The sequence below is a fragment of the Ursus americanus genome, chromosome 20, assembly GCF_024610735.1.
Source record: "Ursus americanus isolate L20-20 chromosome 20, mUrsAme1.1.p, whole genome shotgun sequence".
Classification (NCBI taxonomy): domain Eukaryota; kingdom Metazoa; phylum Chordata; class Mammalia; order Carnivora; family Ursidae; genus Ursus; species Ursus americanus.
In genome coordinates, this window is record NC_142146.1 from 19276735 (window position 1) to 19298638 (window position 21904).

A 21904-nucleotide genomic window follows, 5' to 3' on the forward strand; every position below is an offset into this window, starting at 1 on the left:
GCTTCTTCCTATGGCAGGTAGGGTAATAAAAAAGCGCTCTGCCTCTAACTGAGGCATTGTATAGGTCTGCCCGCGTCGTATAAACTGTAATAGCACAGGACAAAGACGATGATCAAAGGGATGATAATCACTTAAAATAATTCATTAATTCTCACAACATCCTTGTGAAATACAGGAAATTGAGTCTGGATTAACTGCTGGCAACCCTCAAAACGTGGCATGCCAAGATTCTATTTTTGTTCTTCAGGTGGGTGGAGGGGGGCTTTCTGCTGCAGAGAATTGCCTCTCAAGAGGGGGAGGGAATGTCAAACCTGTCTGAGGAGTTGCAGGAGAAAGAGGAAAAAAGGATCAGAGCACTTCCTACATGTACAGCAGCAAGGATGAATGGACGGACACCAAATCTGGCACCCAGTGAGGCCGTATTTCCCAGCCTCCTTTGCAGATGAGCACGGCCACGGGATTCAATTTTTGACAATGGAAAGTGAGCAGAAGGCATGTTGTTGTACCCCATGAATCCTCGCCATGCCCGATCCCCTCTCTTGCCCCAACTGCCAAACGGATGCCAATATCCAGGGCAACCTAGCAAACCAGGCATGGAAGATGGCAGAGGCTTTGTCAGCCTGGGTCCCTGAAGGGGTGCATGGAGCAATCTTCTTACCTCCCCAGTCCAGGTACGCTGCCATTACACTGTTGTTACCCACGTATTCCATAAAGTTAATTTTATTAAGCAACTGAAATAGGGTTCTTTGTCTGTTTGTAGGTGGTATTAGCCACAAGACGATACCAATCAGTGTCCCCTTTACCTAAAAATCTGCTATATGCTTCTTTAATTGTCACTCAGATCATTGCAAATTCCCATGAATAAAGATTCCATCCAGGTTAAAAAGGAAAGATGTCCTTAAAAGGATTAGGAGATTTTATTCTTGAATGTATGTTAATCTCATTGTTTTCCTCCTAACTCCACACTGGGGTTGGCCATCCTGGGCAAATGGGAGTTTGATGGACAGAAGAAGAGGGAGAGAGATTCTGCAGGGAGGATGGAGGAGGAGTTTGCTGAAGAGGAAGACATTTGTCATTCTGAGTTCACCAGGTTTCTAAAACTGAGCAGAGTCAGAAAGTAAGGTGGGATGGCTCCAAAAAGAAGCCTCCTACCTGACAGTTTTGCCAAGACTGGCCTTGGGAACAGGAACAGAGGAGTGGTAGAACACTAACCACTGAGGAAGCAGGTTCCAGATCTCACGGGTCCAGGGACCTTGGTGTGTGAACTCCACAGAAATACACTCTGGGTTTAGGTCGACAAAACCTGATGTCAATATATTTATCGCAATTTGATAGACCAGGATGGCGCCATGTTTGATTTGTCCAAGACACTTGTCACAGCAATACAATTCATTTGCCAAACCCCGAAGAGGCCACAGCTTCCTGTGTCTCATGGTGCCCCAGAGAGCAAGCTCTTCTTCAGCCATTCCATCTCCCTCTGGGTAAGATCAGCTTCCCAGCTTCCGCTACGGCCACCATAGCCCATGCCCGCCTGTCAACCAGCAGCTTCACGGTTTGAAGTCAGTAGAGACATTCTGAGACCTAGGCCAGTTAGTCACAGGAGTAGGAAAACATGACCTGGTGCACTGCCACTGTACCCACTCTTTTGTCCCTCATGTGCAAGAAAGACTAGCATGGAAAGCTAACTGCTCCCAAAGCACTATGGCATGAGCTTTGCCAGGCAAGGGAAATGAAAAAGAAAGGAAGCCCCCTGTCCTTTGTCTGGCTGCACACAGTTGACAGGCTTTCAGAGCCTCAGCAGATCTCCTGGCAAGAATAGCAGTGAACACACCCCTCCTCCCCACTGGGTCTGGGTAATGCCTCCTGGCAAAGACCTCAAGCACATTCATCTCTCTCCAGGCCCTTCTAGGGCTGCTGTGCGTCTGCAGAACAGATGGGAGAGTCTGCCTGTCTGACTGGGGGCTGTTTTATTTCACTCAATAAACATTTATTGAGGTTCTACTTGTGCCAGGCCCTCTGCTGAGGGACGTTCCACTGATGTGTACGGAGGTGCCCGCGCAAACGGATGTGCCCCAAGAGACGAGTGCCAGGAGAATACCTATCCCCCCAAACAGCACCAAAACAACAGGTGAAAAAATGGGGGGGGTGAACAGCAAATAGCACAGCGGATCGACTTTGCCAGGAGAGAGATGTCCTGGTCAATCCCAGTGCTTCTCCAACTTTGCTGCGCACACGATCCCCGGGGGGCCTGCAGGTTCTGATTCAGCAGGTCTGCGGTGGGGCCAGGGGGTCTCCGTTTCTAACAAGCTCCCAGGTGACGCTGATGCTGCTTACGTGAGGACCCTACTTAGAGAAGTCAACCACTTACTTAATTTTCAGGCTGGTGTGGTCTATCCGCTTGCTGTTGGACGAGCGGGCAGGAGGTATACAACGGACTCAAGCCGACATGCGCCCACGAAGGAAATGAACGTATGGAGTTCACAGTATAATGAGCCTATAAGGTGCCAGGTACTTTGCCTATATGTAAATTCAACATATTCTCGCAGGTAGGTGCCCCTACATCTCTTTTATAGGTGAACAAACTTAAATTCAGAGCAGTGAAGCAACTTGTCTGTGTCCCAGCTTGGAAGGACTCAAGAGAAGATTTGAAATGAAGTCTCCCTATCTTTTAAAATACGTGCTTTACCTGCTACCTTCTGTTGTCCCCTCATCCATTCAGGCTGACTTCTGTCTAGGAACAGATTGTTTGAAGTGTCACAGATTTAGAAATGGGAGCTGCCTTCACGTGACCCTTGAAACTCCGTAAAATCTAATGTGTGATCTTCTGCTCAGCAGCATTGTTCAATTAATCCAATTTTTAAAACACGACTACCATTAAAACCTCCAGATAGATGTTGAACACACACACACACATACACACACACACACCACACACCCCAAATTAGCTGGTTTTCACGTTCTGGCAATAACTTGACAGCAATGAACGGGTATCAATATCTAGAAGTGATGGATTTTTGTCATGTCAGAGCAAAACAATAATAGGAAAGGTCAAGGGTGAAATTCTTTCCACCACAAGAAGAAATCCTGTGAGGACTGTTTACCGGGAGGCCTCTGGCACAGCCCAGCATTCTCTGGAGAATGGCCGCATGGGCTGCTCTGGCAGCCCAGCACAGTATTCAAAATATATTGAGTTTCATGCAAAGAGTTATGTTTATTGTTTCCTCTAATCAATTTTACTTCACAAAATAAAGAGTGTGATATATCACTCTTAAGTTCTCGGAAGAAAGGAATGTCAGAAACCTTACAAATAAAGCACGTGTTAAAGAAAATGGGTACAGAGTGGATTCTTAACTGAAGAGAGGATGGATAGCCCACTCTTTAAGCTCATAGGAAATTGTGACCTCAAAAAAGCACCCATGATTTCTCAAGAGAACTATTACTTAACAAAATTTCCACAATAACAATGAATAATGGCCTGCCAAAGAATATAAATAGAAAAGGATTTAATATATATCTCATAGTCATGAGATTATTGGCCAAGGGAGTCTGGTGCTAATAAGGTCACTCCCTTAATCCCCAAATCAAATGCCCCCACAAAATAATATTCATATTACTAACTCTTAAAAGGAGAGAAGGTAATCCTCTGTAATTTGCAGCCCAATTGGCATTTATTATTCTATAAGGAAAATAAAGAACTCAAAATGATAAAATAATTTCATTCTGAAGTACTTTTTAATATGCTGATCTAACTATAGCTTTGAATTTATAATGGGATGGTTTCCATGCTTTATATTTAAATACAATGACTCTCTGATAAGAACTAAAAATGAAAATAACCTGAATTATTTCCCATCATTTGCTTATTTCCATAACTGTAGCCAGGCTTGGGCAGTCCTCAATCTTGTCCCTCCCTACTTCATTCTATTACTCTCAGGAATGTTGCTCAATAGAAAATCGAACCAACAAAAATGGACAATTGTTAATGCATCATTAGGCCTTTGGAGCACAAAAACAGACTGCATCAATTAAAAACAAGGGTCCTGGAATGTATTTTCTGTCTTCTGATTATTAAAACTCCAAAAGTGCCATATTTTAATAGGATCTTTCATATATAATTTTATGTATTAGCTCCACATAATAATATAACACACAATAGATATAAAATACACAAAATATATGCATTAATAAGCTCAAAATAATAATTTCTAGAATTTCTATACTTTCTAACCCTGCTGTACAAACATTATCATTAATCGGTATAAAACTCCTGTTTATAATTGCAAAATGTTTGCTAAGGATTTTGTTAATAGTAAACCATTGTATTGTTATTTGCTATATTAAAAAAGACTATTAGGATTAGAATTACATAATTAACTTGCCTCCTGTTGGTCTAATCTTTCTACTCATCTAAAATAGGAGCATAGCATCCAGTTTTGATGTAAGGGGTTACTATAAATTTGGTTTGATTTTTTTTCTTTGAAATCTAGTTCTGAGCTTCACCTTACTAAAATCCTGTACAGTATTTTACAGTCCTGAAAACTACAACACACTTTCTAGAATATCCTACGCTAAGTAAGGACTTTCTGATTCACTATTGTAGCTTACCAAGGTCACAGTAGCCCTCATCTAAGCAGCAATTCTGACCAATTACAAGCATTTGGCCACGTGCTAAGACTGAAGAACAGGGTTTGTGTATGCAATTTTATGTACGGTCTATGTTGATGTTATCACTAGGGCTATGGCAGGTAAATTCCTTTTTTCTCCTAATTGTATTTTTATTTTATTTTTTTAAAGATTTTATTTATTTATTTAAGAGAAAGAGATCACAAGCAGGGCCAGGGAGAGAGAGAGAGAAGCAGATTCCCCCTGAGCAGGGAGCCCGATGCAGAGCTCCATCCCAGGACCCCAGGATCATGACCTGAGCAGAAGGCAGACACTCAACCAACTGAGCCACCCAGGGGCCCCTCTAATTGTATTTTTAAATCTTACATAGTATTTTTAGAAATAGGACCTTATGTGGAAAAACTGGGACTATGTCCATGGATTTGCTCTATTAAATATATAGTATCTGAAGTTTGAGAAAGCAAACAGGGACACATTTGGTTTAGTTTGGTTGTTTTTATTTTTTCTTGGAGGGGTGCCTGAGTGCCACAGTCAGTTAAGCTTTGGACTCTTGGTTTTGGCCCAGGTCATGATCTCAGGGTCATGATACCCAGCATCTGGCTCTGTGATCGGCAGGGAGTCTGCTTAAGACTCTCTCTCCCTCCCTTTTTCTTTCTCCTTCTGCCCCTCCCTGCTGTTCTCTCTGTCTAAAATAAATAAATAAACCTAAAAAAGAACATCTCCTGGATACCGATCTCTAGCCAAAAGATATTGTAATGTTATTTCATTTAGGATGCCTTCCTGGATTCCCTCCCCCACACTACTGCCCTATTGCTCTCCAAAATACCTGGCAAGAATCTGAATCAGTGTGTATTATGATGTTTCTCTTCCTAGCTAGAACATGACTTCCAAAAGGCACTGTGTAATTAGTTTGCATTTGTTTGTTTTGTTTTTATCCCCTGCACCTAGTATAGCTGAAACAGAATAGATGCCCGATAAATATTTATTAAAATATTATACAAATCATTATTAAAATGATTCAGTAGTGGCTGTGCTGGCTGTCATCATCACATTTTTCTTTCCTCTTACTCATGCCGGATCAAAGAATAGGGATAGTAGCAAATACTAGCCATTTAGATTTCAAATCTATAAAAAGTATTTATATGTCCCTCAAGCAATCCTTTGAAACTCATTGTGAGTTAGGAAACTTAGATTTCTCTTTCCTACAAAGGGAATCTGAAGCTCAGAGAACATGTGTATATTGCCCATATTCGAGGGCTTGGCTGGAAAGTCATAAAAGCAGTACTTGCATCCAGGTCTTTAGGTACCAAATCCAAATGCTTTGCTATGAAACCACAGCACAGGGGACTTCTGGGAAACAGAAAACCCTCCATCCACCTCCAATAAGGCAGCAAGGGGCCAGGACGTGATGAACCATCAACTCAGGTTTCAAATTCTAACCATTTCATTCCTTCACAACTTTACCACTTCATTTAATAAAGGACAGATAAACACTGTTCTAATCTAGGCAGTTATGTGTTCTGTCATTTTTAAATCCACAGCATGAGAATGGATGGTCAATGATGAAATGCTGGGTGCCCCCATCTAGAATCATGTCGTAAGAACCCAAAGGCTTGACATGCATCTGTCCCTTTCATCTTCATAACCATCTCAGGGTTAGGTGCTAACAATCCCATTTTGCAGGTGAGGAAACGGAGTGTCAGAGAAGAGAATACCCCTCACCCGGGGCCACACATCTGGTGAGTGGCAGAGCCCTAATTCAAAGCCCTCACAGTCTGACTGACAGAGCTGTGCTCTCAAGTATTCCACGTCCTACCACCCCCTGCTCCCATCCATGTGGAGCCTCAAACTGAATCCATAGAATGTATTTCCTAGGCCTCTTCATGTACTTTGATACATTGTAAAATAAATTCTCCTTTGAAGTCAATTTTTTAAAGGTTAGTCTCTGTATGCCTTGTGAAAATTAATAAAAGGAAACCTCCTGAAGTGGAGTCAGAAGGCTAGAAGGGGGAGCCACACCACCCAAGGTCAATTGCAGGAAGCACTGTCAATTGCAGGCCCTAACAGAAGGCTCTCAACAGAAAGAATTATCAGTTATAGGCGCCAAAAGGTAAAGATGTACATTGAGTCTCCTACAAGAAATCGACTACCCTGTAACACAGCCAGTGTGAAACCTTCATCACCCTGAACTCCTGCTTTTCTCCAATGGACTTTCATTCACAACAACCCCTCCCAACTGCCTCCTTCTTCTCAATAAACTTCCTCTCCCTTGGTTGTTGGACTTGCTTACGGTTTTGCCATAGCTTGCGTGTCCCAATTGCAATTCTCTGTTATTCCCACATAAATCCATTTTTACTGGTAAAATAACCGACTTTTCTTTTTAAGGTTAACACTAAAGACAAATGCAATTTTGTCCAGATTGGGATCTGTGCTTGAATTATCCGAACTGTTCCTTCACGCTCTTTAAAATTCAGTCGATAATTCATCACACCCTTTCTGGATTCCTTTTGCTTGTGCAAACTTGAAGAGTATAAACCAAGAAAAAGTGGTATTTAAATACTTGTGTAAAGTCAAACACTCCAGAAACAATATTATTGCATTAATTATTTTCCTTTTTTCCCCCTATAAGTTGAAATAAAAAAATAAGAACATTAAGTCGAACTGTCACATCCAGAAGCAGCAGCCAGAAAGTTCCTCATGTTACTATATTGGAGTATTTTAATATCTTTGTCAATGACAATTCCTAAATTGAGTATTTTTTATCAGATTCAATACCTTGTTACTCAAACATGCGCTTTACTCAGTACAAGTAAATCCATAAATTGCCAGCTGGAGCCCACAAGACCAATTTATTTATTTATTTTTTTTTTTTTTAAAGATTTTATTTTATTTATTCGACAGAGATAGAGACAGCCAGCGAGAGAGGGAACACAAGCAGGGGGAGTGGGAGAGGAAGAAGCAGGCTCATAGCGGAGGAGCCTGATGTGGGACTCGATCCCGGAACGCCGGGATCACGCCCTGAGCTGAAGGCAGACGCCTAACCGCTGTGCCACCCAGGCGCCCCCACAAGACCAATTTAATCTCAAATATGTTAGGTTTTCATGCTCCTATTATTTTAAATTTTGATTTCATCAACATAAAAAAAAAACGTGGATATTTCATACAGATTTCCAGATTCACACAAAATTCCAGATTTCTAAACTCTCATTTCAAGTCAGATATTTGCCATTACCAGGCAAAAATTGCTCAAGGGGCGCCTGGCAGGCTCAGTCGGAGAAGCCCGTGACTCTCGATCTCATGGTTGTGAGTTTGAGCCCCACATCAGGTGTAGAGATCACTTAAAAATAAGATCTGTGAAGAAAAAGAAAGAAAGAAAGAAAGAAAGAAAGAAAGAAAGAAAGAAAGAAAGAAAGAAAGAAAGAAAGAAAGGAGGGAGGGAGGGAGGGAGGGAGGGAGGGAGGAAGGAAGGAAGGAAGGAAGGAAGGGAGGAAGGAAGGAGGGAAGGAGAAATTGCTTGAGAGCTAAACAACTACCTGGAGCTGAGTTAAGGCTACCTTCTCTCACATTCTTAGTCCCTACTGCTGTTGTTACACATCCTAGCTGCCTCCCTCTCTGACTTCTTTTTTTTTTTTTTTTAAAGATTTTATTTATTTATTCGACAGAGATAGAGACAGCCAGCGAGAGAGGGAACACAAGCAGGGGGAGTGGGAGAGGAAGAAGCAGGCTCATAGAGGAAGAGCCTGATGTGGGGCTCGATCCCATAACGCCGGGATCACGCCCTGAGCCGAAGGCAGGCGCTTAACCGCTGTGCCACCCAGGCGCCCCCCCTCTCTGACTTCTGACTCTTGAAGGCATTCGAATGTTCTACCCCGGGAAACAAAAGTTTCCTTTTTTATTTAAGCTTGCTTTTTGGAGACCATGTCTTCCAAAATTAAATAATCAATTTTTGTTTTGTTTTATTTAATACCGCTGGTGTTTTTAATCGACAGTGGCTCTGTTACAGGATGTACTAAAATAACAACACTCTCCCCTTCACCAAAAGTTACAGGTTCCCAGTTAATTCAGTCAGATCATCTAGTCTGTCCCAGCTGACAAGTACGTTCCCAGAGGTAGATCTCACAGGCCCTGTGGTAGGCAAAACTTTGGCCCCCATATCTTTCACTCCCTGATGTCATTCTGGTAAATATGTTACCCTATTTGAAAAAAGGACTCGGCAGATGTAATCAAGATTACTAATCGGTTTGGGGTGCCTGGGTGGCTCAGTCAGTTAAGCGTCTGACTCAGGTATGATACTGGGGTTGTGGGACCAAGCCCCTCACCCAGCTCCAAGCTCAGCGTGAGTCTGCTTGTCCCTCTCCCTCTGCTCCTCCCCCCTCCCCGTTCCCGCATTCTTTCTCTCTCTGTCAAATAAATAAATAAATAGAATCTTAAAAAAAGTTGCTGATCAGTTTACCTTATAATAGGGAGACTATCTTGGATTATCTGGGTGAGCCCAGTCTTATCACGTGAGCCCTATTAAACAGAGAACTTCCTCTGCTTGGAGGTAGATGGGATGTAGGAAAAGAAGAAGTCAGATCTGAAGCAAAAGAAGGGCGAAACTCATTGTTGCTGGTTCTGAAGACAGAGGGTCCATGAGCCAAGAAATGCCTTAAGAGGTTGAGAATGATCCCCAGCTGACAACCAGCAAGGAAATGGGGACCTCAGTCCCACAACCAATGGAAATGAATTCTGCCAACAACGTGAATGAGCCTGGAAGCAAATTCTTTCCCAGAACTTCCAGCTAAAAGCTCAGGCTGGCCAATACCTTCATTTTTTGGCTTGTGAGACCCTAAACAGAGTATCAGCCACTCATGCATGCCTAGAGTTCTCACCTACAGAAACGGACATAATAAATTTGTGACATTATAAGCTAGTAAGTTTGTGTTAATTTGTTAAGGCAGTGGTAGAAAACTAAGGCAGACCCCATGGTCACCAGTGACCCCAGCAGATAGTATCAGAAAGGGTCTGAATGCTTCATCCATAGTAATCATTATTTCTTTGTTGATGTGACATTGTCATTAATCATTTATGTTCTAAGCCAATCATATTGATTTGGAGCCTGTATCCATTCTCTATCCCCGCTATCACAAATTAACATAACCCGAAAAATAAATGGGCCAAAATTGATACTGAGAAAATTAAGTAATGTATAAATCGCATGGAAACTGAACCTCTTCAAATTTAATTTTTCAGAATTATCTCTTTTAACTATAATGTTGAACATATTGATGTGTTTGGCAAGAAAGAGCTCTCTACTCTCAATTTGACTTCTTTATTAAATTATTTATCAAAAGAATACCACCGTTGCCATTGTATCAGTGAGACATTTGCTACAGTTTTAAAATTAAATGCAGAGTGCATTCCCAGCCCACCAATTTGGGACCTTCTTTTGTCAAACTCTGTTTTTTAAATACCCTAAAGTCAGCCTTATTTTACTAGTGGAAAAATCTTAAGGAAGACAAGGCGATACATTCACTTGATACAAGACTGTTTAAACTGTATTCATCTCTGACAGCAGTACCATTTTCAGCACAGGAGAGAGGGGGGCAGATAACCACATTACTCAGGGTTTAAAACCAGGAAGGTATGGGATCCGTAGTTAAAACTATCTTCCTCTAACTCTATGCTAGTTTTTGTCATAGGATGTATTGTTAGCTGAAATTATAGTTTTGTTTTTTTTTTAAGATTTTACTTATTTATTTGACAGATAGAGACAGCCAGCGAGAGAGGGAACACAAGCAGGGGGAGTGGGAAAGGAAGAAGCAGGCTCACAGCGGAGGAGCCTGATGTGGGGCTCGATCCCATAACGCCAGGATCACATCCTGAGCTGAAGGCAGACACCCAACCGCTGTGCCACCCAGGTGCCCCTGAAATTATAGTTTTATGTGTCCACTTTATTGTCTCGTAATAGAATGTCAGCCACATATTCTTGTTCATTGATGGACAACTAGCCTTTACATAGTGCCTGGTACATAGTAGATTCTCAATAAATACTTGTTAAATGAATGAAAAAATAAATGATGAAAACTCTAGGTCATTATCCAGCCATTCTGATATACCAATTTTATCCTCATTTATCTAGTCACTAAATTGTTCCTATGCCTTTCATTTGTAACCTTAATTTCTCCAGTGTCCACATTAAAACAGTAAGTCTCTCCTTCCTTATTTATTCAACAATATGGCTGAGCACCTTGGATATTCCCCAGCTTACTCAAGAGTTATTCATTTATTTATTCAACAAAGGAAATCAGCAGATGAAGTCAGAAGGATAACAGGGGGCTGGATCATAAAGTCTCCTACGCTACTGTATGGTCTTGGGCTTTTAGTAAGAGTGAGAGGTGGGAAGCCACTGGAGGACCCGCATACAGTAAGTGTCATATTCTGAGTGACATTTGAAAAAGGGCAATCTAGTTACTCTATGAGGCATGGGGGAAACAAGGTCATCAATCAGGAAGTTGTCAGGATACTCATGTTTTTTGACTGCCCATGTTCTCATGTTATTCAAACAAAGTTCTGTGATGAACTTTGTTAGAACACAGGATTCATTTGGGAATCCCTTATAAGATACTCAGCACCAAATGCCAACTGCTGTCTCCATTATACTCAGTCCTTCCCCGTGTATAACATCACGGAGCATGGCCTATGCAAAGAACCAAAGAGAACCCTAAGTGCAACTACCTCGGTTTACAGAAGAGGAGGTTCTATTTTGCTCATTCCTTGATCAAGGTTCATTTCCCCTACATAATGGCCTCTTATTTCTCCTCTGCTCAAACCCTGTGTTTTATAGCATTCATTTTCACTGAAGACTAAATCATGTGTACCCCCAAATTAAGAAGCACATTGTCTTGAGAGAGACAAAGAGCAGGGAGCCACTTAAACCTCTTAAGTCTTTTCAAAGCCTATGGTGCGTATGCCATCCCACTCTAAAAATCCCACTAGTTCTTAGGCTTCTTCACTAACCACATTGGAGAGACAGACTCTGATGAGCTGCCTTGACCAAGCTTTCCTATGAAATATCTAACCTAAGATTTACCCAACTGACCTATACCGGTTGAGCCCCCAGGGCCAATGAATGCCATGCCCCTCACTCATCATCTCTTTGAAAATATCATTAAAGCAGATACTATGGCTTCAGGGCATCCCAAGAGCTCACTCAATATGAGTGTATTCATAGATAGAGAACCTGGGTGTTGCTGAGGAATTGTCCCCTCTGCGGTATAGAGCATGACAGCTCCGAAGATCGGAGTTGTCATTCCCATGCTTTTAATCTTGCAACCTTAGCGTAAGTAATCTAACCTTGTTTAACATTTCCTCACCTATAATATGGACCTGCCGAGAGTGAGGAATAAATAAAACAATATGTATCAAGCATTTAACACAGAGTTTAGCACATACCAAGCACTCAATAAATAGTAGTTACTGTCATTTAGGCCATTATTCTAGTTGTCATCATCATTGTGAAGATGGACGTGCATCTTCCAAAATGGTACCTGGGCTCAGGAAGCAGGCTTGCTACCTTTATACCACCTGGTAATAAAGACTACTTCTTGGGAAAAGGTCACTCTAGAACTTGGTAACATGGATCCACAAAATAATTTAACAATCCCTTTCTTCTACCTCTTACATGTTTCTTTGTTGACAGAAGGAAACAAGGAAAGAATTTTAAGATACCTTAAGATAGCTCACTTATTCTGGAGATAGGTTTGAAGTGATGAATGCAAAGACCACCAAGTACAAAAGGCAGGGTCAATGTGGTAAATTAAATCCTAGAATGATGGTAACACCAGGGACAAAAACTCATGTACATCTTTCTATTCTGTTTGGTTTTGCTTATAAAAGGAAGATGAAGAAAGACAAAGGATGAGGGAATGGAGAAGGGGAGTAAGAAAGGAAAGGACTAAAAGAAAGTGAAGTAGGGGCGCCTGGGAGGCTCAGCCATTAAGCGTCTGCCTTCAGCTCAGGTCATGATCCCAGGGTCCTGGGATCCAGCCCCTCATCGGGCTCCCTGCTCGGCAGGAAGCCTGGTTCTCCCTCTCACACTCCCCTTGCTTGTGTTCCCTCTCTCGCTGTCTCTCTCTGTCAAATAAATAAATAAATAAATAAAATCTTTAAAAATAAATAAATAAATAAATAATAAAAGAAAGTGAAGTAAAAAGAGAAGCACTGAAGAAGAAGAAATACTAGTGGGAGAGAAGCAAGAAGGAAGAGAGCACAAAGAAACTGAGTGAAGGGTGCCTGGGTGGCTCAGTTGGTTAAGTGTCTACGTTTGGCTCAGGTCATGATCCTGGAGTCCCAGGATGGAGTCCCGCATTGAGTCGCACATTGGGCTCCCTGCTCAGCAGGGAGTCTGCTTCTCCCTCTGCCCTTCACCCTGCTTCTGCCCCCTCTCGCTTTCTCTCTCTCTCAAATAAATAATAAATAAAATCTTTAAAAAAGGGGGGGGGGCGCCTGGGTGGCTCAGTCGTTAAGCGTCTGCGTTTGGCTCAGGGCGTGATCCCAGCATTATGGGATCGAGCCCCACATCAGGCTCCTCCGCTGGGAGCCTGCTTCTTCCTTTCCCACTCCCCCTGCTTGTGTTCCCTCTCTCGCTGGCTGTCTCTATCTCTGTCGAATAAATAAATAAAATCTTTAAAAAAAAAAAAAAGGGAAAGAAAGTGAAGATTCCTAGCAGGCCGACCTGCAGCCCGGTGTCAAAGGTTAAAGCCAGGGCCAGCACTGCAAAGCTACCAAAGAACATGAAGTGCATTTACAATGGAACCAATTCTTGCATTCCTGCCCCTCTTTTGTAAAAGGGAAATGCCTCTATCTCTAGAAAATTAAAACTCAGACTTTTCTTGATCTTTGAGTTCCAAGGAGAGCACGGAGTGTTCATTGGAGTCTTGTTTACACGGTTACATGGATGTCATTGATACCCTGTTGCAGTAAAATTTCATAAGTCCAAAGGGAGTGAATACAAAGTGAAGTGGACTCACAGATGCCTGATTTGCTAAGAACACTGGCCTCCTGGCCAAAGCAGGCAAGGCTGGAACAGCGAACAGTTCCGGAGTCGACTGACCATACATCTCATCTCCTCCAGTTATTTTGCCTTCCTTTTCTATTTGACATTTAACATGCCTCATACTCAATCTCTTAATTATGTATCTAGACTAGCTTTTGACTAAATCTAGTCTGTTGGCCAAATACAAAGAAACAAACAAAAAGACCATTAAAGATTATAATTATTTAAGCTTTCTTTCTTTGGTGGTAGAACTTTACTTGACTTCATTTTCCTAAAAGTAAATGCAGGAATAGCATGCCAAATTTGGCAGAATGCTGACAGCCCAAAATTCCACAATTTGTTGTTTCAGAATAGAAGTCAAACAGGCATATTTCCCTTCGCATAAAGGACTTCCTCCTTACAAGGTATCCCACCACTTAGTATTGAGTTCTTCACTGATGTCCAACTTCCCAGTGCTCAACTGTGTAAAATGTATCTCATACAAAATGCAAAATGATGCAAGTCGGTTTAACTTTAAGGAGTGATACTAATAATTTCCACACAACTCCATCACATCCAGACTACAATAGAGGTGAGAGGTGTTACTGACCTGGACTCTGGAGGTTGAAATTTAAATGAACAGAGGCAGGTAGATACAAGCAGGAGTAACAGTAAGAAAATATTAATCAGCTGGTATGGCCAGAACACTGCATCAGAGCAGATGCAGACAAGAAATCACCAAAACCGGCAAGCCTGTCTGTGTGTATCAGGTAAACACGCACCCAGAACACAAAGTACATGATGAATTACGAAATATATGGGTAGCAAAGGGGTAAAGTTCCTGAAATGCACAACTGGATGTATATGGTAGTGCCATTTCCCCAAGGAGAAAGACTGAAGGGAGAATAAATTTGGTGTATTGTGGTAGTAGTAATATAGATTTTAATTTCTAATGTAAGACGTTGTAGTGGCTGGGGAAACATCAGAGAAGTAGACAGTTGAATAGATGCTTCTGGAGCTCAGAGGCCAGGTATGAACTAATGACAAAAACTGAGTCAGCCTAGAGATAAGATTTAGAGCCATGAGAATGGAAGAAATTACTTAAAGGGGTGAGGGGGCTGAGGAGTTAAGAAGAGGGCACAGGATAGACTCCCAAGATTGGCAAGATCCCACCTTCATTTAGAGACGGACTAGTGAAAGAGGAGCTAGCTGAGAAATAATACAAGCCTAATGAGGAAAACTGGAGACGTACAGTGTCACAGAAGCCATACCAGAGTCACCGATGCCAAGAAAAGATAACTTATGGGGACTCCTGGGTGGCTCATTCGGTTAAGCATCTGCCTTCAGCTCAAGTCATGATCTCAGGGTACTGGGATCGAGCCCTGCATTGGGCTCCCTGCTCAGTGGGGAGCCTGCTTCTCCCCCTGCTTGTGCTGGCTCTCTCCCTCTCTCTTTCAAATAAATAAATAAATGAAATTTAAAAAAAAATAAAAGAAAAGAAGAAAAGATGACTTATGAAGGAAGAGGGACCAGTCAACTCTTTCAAATGCTCCCAGAAGAGCATTTGCGTAAGAACGTAGCTCCCTGGATCAGACCACACAGCGGTCACTGCTGCTCTCAGTAAAAGTTGTTCCTCTAAATGGCAGAGGCAGAAGCCATATTGGAGTGGGATGGCTGTGTAGAAAAGGAGAGAGAAAGTGAAGACGGCTTATACAGACAAGCCTCACCAGAAATTTGACAAGGACGCAGAGTAAAGAAATGAAGTGAGTGATGTTGAGAAGTGTGGGATTCAGGGTTTGTTTTCAAGATGGAAGACATTGAAATATGTTGACGTGTAATCTTTACAACTCTGTGATCTTGGGAGGTATTATTTCCCTCATTTACCAGATAACAAAATTGAGGCCCAGAGAGGTTTAAAAACTTGATCAAGTTCTCACAGCTGGTAAGAGGCAGAGCTGAAAGTTGAGCCCAGTCTATCTCATTCCAAAGCCCTAGGACAGATTCCTACTTCATTTTATTACATGTATTTATCCAATAACTGCCTCCCTCACTTTCTAAGTACAGGGACTGAATCTAACTCACTTTGAATCCCTAGCACCTATCGCAATATGTGCTCGTTAATAATAGGGACTTAGTAAATGTGTCACAGAAATGAATGAATTAATCAAAAGTCAGATTTTAGCCTTTAAAACAGAACTTCTCTACAGGTCGGGGACTTAAGGAATAATAGAAATCTAGAGAAATCGGAGAGCCTTTGAAATATTTGTCATATAAAAGTGGTAACAGAGGAGCAGTGACTTTCTTTGAGGGTGAATAGAGTAATTAAACCTGTATTCAAAATGTACTTTGTTCACACAGTTGCATTTCCCAAGTTTGTAACCAGCAAAACTCTAAGAACTTGCCCTAATCTTATGCAATCACCAGTCTCCACCAAAATGAACAGCTTGCTTGTCACTTACCGTGTTTTTACCCCCCAGAGCTTAAAATACGTACAAGGTCCTTATTCCCACATGGAATCCATTCTCAGGTAATAATTGTGCTGTTCCGCATGAAACCAGTGTATTTGTATGGAAAGGAAAAAGGGCATTCAATCATTGTGATATTCTGTGTGCCTCACAAGAAAAAATGGATTTTTTTAAACATTCATGTGATTGACTGATTCCTCCCAACGACTACGTGTTCTGCTCAGCTGTTTAGCTGGCATGTTACTTCAGAGCCTTTTTAATACAGTTCCTAATTGTTCTCTTTATCATATGAGCAAGGCACTTTTAGCAAAGATCCTCAAGTTAAAATAATCCACAATAGTTTTAAAATGTGCAAACACTGATGTTTATTGGTCTCAAAATGTTAATAACTTAAGTTTCTGCTGGAAGAATTTTGTTTTGAGCTTCCTCCAATAAATTCCTTCCTTCTCAATTTTAGAAAATGTACCCTTTGAAAGTTTGAATAGGAAAAAAAAAAGAGTTTTTCAGGTTAGCAAAATTGTTTCATGATGTAAAGTACAGTACTTTGGTTTGGTTTGGTTTGGTTAAGACTAGCTAGGAAAGAAGTCGAAGGTCTGCCCATTGACTAATTACATATATATTGTTAAAAACTACTTGCACCAAGTTAAATAAAATAAGGATCCCTAAAGTAGGTTGAATTTGCATTCTGATTATTTCCAGATGACTTCAAATCCCACAAAGTTTTTTTCTATCCTTTTCTTGCTTAATGTAAGGATTACCTACTCCTCTCACCCCCCAGTATATCCATAAGCATCAAGTATTTTTTTCCTAAAAAGGATATACTATACAATTTAGCTATTCATTTATGCAAATGATGGTAAACAGAATTATAAAGACAGATAATAAACAGCAAATGAGGTTATTTTGTTTCACGCTTTATGTTGTCAGAGTTCTGAGCATGGTTTAGTGTTTTCTATTCATGACTTTATATTACCAAATTACTCCCTGATGGTGTCTCAGATGTGCTTTTGTCTGCAAATGAGAAGGAATAAAATACCAGGACATTAACGTTAAATTACAATCGTTAATGGCGTAAATACGAAAATAATTACTGCATCATACCATCAATTGTTATGTGTTCATTACGGAAGTTCTTGTAAAGCCTTCATTTTCTTGTTACAATTATTTTTTCCTTTATTTTTGTCTGGCTATTTTATAGCCCTGATAGTACTTTAGCAACATTCAGCAGTTACACAAGCCATTTAATCCTGCTCAAAGCTTCATTTAAACTTCATTTTAGTTGCATTTTATTTGTGTATATATGCCTTTTACTTCTTTCTGACAGTCAAAAGGTACTTCCAGAGTAGGTGCTGGAAAGATGTGTCAAGGAGGTTAGCTAAAACCAGCAATAAACTTCGGCGAGGGTTTCAGACTTACTTGCACACCGCTCAGTACAATACCTTTATTAATCAAACTAAATGCGCCCCCATTCTCTAAAATTTTAGCCTCAGGGTCCCCACCCCCAACATCTCTTTTTAAGATTAACTTATAATTTTACAGCCAATCAGGCAAGATGCTTTTAAATCTCTGCTCTCCTTCTTTCTCCTGTTATGTTTCTTCTCTTGTGCTCCATCTCACCTTTCTCCCGCTCCGAGCTCATCCCTCCGCTACCAGCATTTTCTCTCTAGCTGGCAGGAAGGGGATGCCCTCCAGACACACACACACACACACACACACACACACACACACACACACACACACCCAGCCGCCTCACCCTCGGAGGGTCGTCCAAGTGCACCCTTTTGTCTGCTCCACTCCGCGACTATCACTTAGCCTCTCGCCTGGCAGCCTCAGGCGAGGAGTGACAGGAAAACTCACTGTGCTGTGGCGAGATGGGGGGAGGGCCGAGGGGGGGTGATGGAGGCTCCACGGGCGGTCCAGCATCCCCGGCCGCTCTACGCGGCGCGCACGCACACGCACACACACACACACACACACACACAGGCACACACATACACACACACTAAGAAGTCCTCTGTCACCTGTTCGCTTTCAAAGCCAGCTCCAGAGCTAGGTGAAACTTATCCCTCCCCCACCTCCACCCCCACCTCCGGGAGTTCTGGTTCAAGAAGGCATCCTGTGGCACAGTTTTTTCCAAAATACCTGAAGGAGGGGGGGGAGTGCACACTAGGTACACTGCAATTACGTATATCCCTGGTACAGCTCTCTTGCTCTTTTTCGCCCATCTGTGCAATCACACCCGGCCTTTTCTTGCTAACAGGCGCACACAACAAGCACCCCATCTCTGCTGACAGTCCTGGCTTATAACCTCAGGCTCCAGGGTTCCTTCTCTGTCCGTGTCCCTCTGACCGGCGCCAGGCCCCCAGCACTCTCTCCAACTCCTGCCATGTGCAGCCCAGAGCTGCCGGCTCCTTAGTCCCAGCTGAGGCTCCAAACTTTTTCTCGCCCTTTCTCCAGCCCCAAATCACGCGCATCCCAGAGCCTGGACGTCCTAGCGGGTATCCCAGTCCACACCGGGGAGTGGGGCGAGTACCGCTGCCCCTGTGGGCGCCAGGTCTTGCGGTGCCCCCAGTGCAGGACAGCCCTGGACCTAGCAGGGATGCGAAGGGAGCCTGGGCGGATCCGGCTGGCAGGTGGTACTTGCCAGCGACTCCCGGGTTCACGCCCTAGGGGACCGCGGATTTGGCCTGATGAGAACAAAGCTGGAGTCCGGGGAGACTGTCAGCCGGGAGGCACTAAGACAATAGCAATAAAGGGAACTTGGAAGAGAACCGCTGCGCAAAGTTGTCTCCGAGTCCGGATGTCCTGGGATGGCCGCAGGCTCCCACTGCAGACCCCAAAACGCCTAGCCCTGGGCCCCGCCGCAGTACACGCAAAACCCTGGCTCAGCAGCGGTCCTTGGATGCTATGCAAATACCCTGAGAGCCCAGACGCAGGTTGGGGCGCCGGGGACGCTCTGGGACTTGGACAGCAGCTGCCGGCAGGAAGACCCGCCAGCGCGCTCTCCTGGCTTTACCTTTCCGCGGGCTGTCTTGGAGTCCGCGGCGCGCCGCCCGCTGGCTGTGCCCTCAGCCCCTGCCGCCGCCGCCTCCGAGAGCAGGCAGCGGGAGCCGGCTCGCTGCGCCCCGCCCCCGAGCGCCAGGCCCCGCCCCCGAGCGCCAGGCCCCGCCCTTGGGCTCAGGCCCCGCCCCTCCACGCTGGCCGAAAACCTCTCCTAGCCACGCGGGCCTAGTGTGGTTTGCACGCGAGCTGTGACGACCGTGGCGGCTGCGGCTGCTCCTGCTTCTGCCTTTGCTGCCGTCGTGGCCGCCGCTGCTGATACACTGCATAGACTAGGAAGCCCCGAATTGTCAATGGGTAACCCCCAGCAAGAGAGATGATTGAAATGACCTCTAGAACAGGAAGAGTATGGTCCATGCCAGAGCAGAATTAGCATCACCAGAGAGCTTGCTAGAAATGCAAATTTCTGGGCCTCATCCCAGATCAACAGAATCAGAATCTCTAGGGATAAGACCTAGCAATGAGTATTTTAACAAGCTCCTGGGATGATTCCAAGCACATTAAAGTTGGAGAGACACTACTCTTGCTCAGAGAACTAAGGGGATGATCAGACGCAGTCCTAAGATCCAGCAGCCCACCCGAACCGAAGGTTTAACTTGGCAGCATTTGCAAAGCCCGAGAGTACGCTGTCTGCGCCCTGGATGTCATTCATCTTGCTTTATTGACTGCAAAGTCTTTAGAGATAAACAGAGGGGGGAACACATTTACTTCTGATCTGACAGCTCTAATGAGCTCAAGGAAGAATTATGTAAACATTATTAAGTGTAATAAACACGTGTCGGCATCAGACAATCTTCTCAGAAGAAGAGTTGGCAAAAGCCGGCATGAGCCAACGTTTTATTCATAATGTCTTTTTAACTTTATGTTGCCTGTGTAATAAGCCTTTGGCTTTGCTGTTGCCCAGATGGAAAATCATTACCCCAGTAATGGATGAGTCAGTTCAAAAGGAGAGCCACTGGGATGTGGAGCACTTTCATTCATAAATGCTATGTATCAGAGACAGGGGGAACCATCTCCTGCCAATGTAGCCATTTTAATCATCCCACTGTTGTACAGGCTTCTTCTTTCAACTTCCTGAGGCATCACTTGGCTCAAACTCTAAAATCCAAATAAAAGTTAGCTGTTTAGTCACCTTACCATTTTATTTGTCATGAGCTCCCCCGCCCTTTTTTCTATTTTACTTTCCAGAGTTTCAGACATTAGTAAATACTGGAGAAACTGCTGATGGCTTGTCAGAGGGAGGACATGAAGGGACTGCCTTGGTTTCCACTGCTAGCTCTAGAAATTGGTTCTGGCTTTGAACTGTTATTTTGGGTAGCTTTGGAAGCCAGAAGTTTGGGTCCTCAAAGAAGCCTGGTCAGTTGTATCCAGAACACATGGACCTTCAGGAAACCTCCTTTCCATCCCCTTCATGTTTCTTTTTCATCAAAAATGGCAACCCGCTCCCAGTACTAATAACATTGCCATTTTAAGCAATGAAAGGAGAGCATCATTATCAAGACAACCAGTCCATCAAAAAATTGGAACAGTTTAGCTCCCCCTCCCCCCAAATTCCATGAGTGTTTTGAGAGAAAGGACTAGAAGTCTGGCTTCACAGGGCTTATTCTAGATGGGAGTAAGAATAGGAAGGGGGAAGAAAGAGAAGAAGAAGAAGAAGAAGGAGGAGGAGGAGGAGGAGGAGGAGGAGGAGGAGGAGGAGGAGGAGAAGAGGAAGAAGGAGAAGAAGGAGGAGGAGGAGAAGGAGAAGGAGAAGGAGAAGAAGAAGAAGAAGAAGAAGAAGAAGAAGAAGAAGAAAGAGGAGGAGGAAGAAAGGAAGAAGAAAAAGAGAAAGAAAAGAGAAAGAAAGAAAAGGAAGGGAGGAAAAGAGAAAGGAAGGAAGGGAGGAAGGACCAATAACTGCTACTCAGGTCTCAGAAATTAAACAAAAAGAAAATTTAAAGGAGACGGTGGGGGGTGCCCGGGTGGTTCAGTTGGTTGAGCAACCAACTCTTGGGTTTCACTCGGGTCATGATCTCAGGGTTGGGGATTGAGCCCTGAGTTGGGCTCCACTCTCAGCGGGAATCTGCTTGAGATTCTCTCCCTCTCCCTCTGCCCTCCCCCACTCACTCACTCCTTGTATCTCTCAGATAAATAAATGAAATCTTAAAAAAAAAGAGAGAGAGAGAGAGATGGCAAGGTACAGAGAGGAGGTGTGTTAAGTCAGGGTTCTGCAGAGGAACAAAACTAATACGAGATAGAGACAGAGATGAGCTAGAGAGAGAGCTAGAGAGAATTATTATAAGTTATTGGCTCGCATGATTATGGAGGCTGAGAAGCCCCACCAAGCCCCATCTCAAGCTGGACACCCAGGGGCATAGTTTGAAGTCCTGAGAACTAGAGAGATGACAGTGTACATTCCAGCCAGAGTCTGAAGGCCTGAGAACCAGTAGAACAGAAGACAGGAGAAGACTGATATTTCAGCTCCAGCAGTTAAGCAGAGAGAAGCCAAATCCTCCATTCCCCCTCCTTTTGGTTCTGTTCAGGCTCTCATGGGATCCGAGGATTCCCACTCCTACCAGGGAGGGCCATCTGCTTTACTTAGTCCACCCCTTCAAATGCTGATCTCTTTCCAGAATCACCTTCATAGGCATACCCAGAAGTAATGTTAAATCATAAATCTGGGCATTGAGTGATCCAGTCAAATTGTCACATAAAACTATCATAGCGCAAGGGGAGCAGAGCTCCATTCTTACCCAACTGT